The sequence below is a fragment of the Formica exsecta genome, unplaced genomic scaffold (assembly GCF_003651465.1).
Source record: "Formica exsecta isolate Colony F162 unplaced genomic scaffold, ASM365146v1 scaffold21, whole genome shotgun sequence".
In the NCBI taxonomy this organism is placed as follows: domain Eukaryota; kingdom Metazoa; phylum Arthropoda; class Insecta; order Hymenoptera; family Formicidae; genus Formica; species Formica exsecta.
Window position 1 is genome coordinate 2,234,356 of NW_021849398.1, and position 940 is coordinate 2,235,295.

A 940-nucleotide genomic window follows, 5' to 3' on the forward strand; every position below is an offset into this window, starting at 1 on the left:
AGAGCGGGGCGAACAATTGTATAAATTCGAAGCACCCCTCCAAAGACACGAGACGGGGGAAAAGGGGGGGTGAAAACATAGATTTCGAAAGCATCGACAAGCGCGGGAGCTGGTGGAGGTCGACCCCTTCTCGCCCCGTGTCAACCCCTAATTGAACGGAAGCCGGCAATAAATATTACGTTTCTTTCGTGGGGGGGCCGATTTTATAATAGCGCGCGACCATGGCACAGGCGGAAGCGGATGTGCAATCAGTGTGACATACGCTCCGGCCCTCCACGGATTTATAATCCGTGTCGCTCTACGTGCGATTAAGTTGCAGTCGGGTTGGAGCGGAAGATCAGCGTCGATCGGCGCCGCAGAAGCGACTTCCGCGTATTCAAACGGGAAAAAATTCGCGAAGGACTTTCTCCTCGAACCATCTCTATTTGCAAATTAGCGTGAAAGTATGTATTTAGTCGGTTAATGGATAATCTCTCAGAAGAGAATGTCGAAATAGCAATAAATATCTTACAATTAATCTCGAGTGTAATATATTAGCGATTATTCCGTCGATGTTTACCTAGTGATTCAATATTAGAAAAAAATACGTGGATTATCGCAATCAACATTAAACATCTCAAAGTAGCCAGCAAATAGTAGAAATGTCTAACAAATCATGTCAAATACGCGCACGTCGCGAATTCTGTTAGCTCTGCAAGTGCTATGTATTTGCTTTTACTTTTTTATGCTAATAAATACCGACAATTCGAGACGCAATAAAAATATGTTGCGTGACCATACTTACAAAGAGAGCGCGTATATAATCCACGTTCATTTCTATTAATTCAAATCGAAAATTCATCATTTATCCGGCAAACGCGCGTTTATCGCGATAATACAGGTGGCGGTCGTGAAATATTCGTTTGTCATCTCGCGTCAGAATCATCTTCCCCCCCCCCCC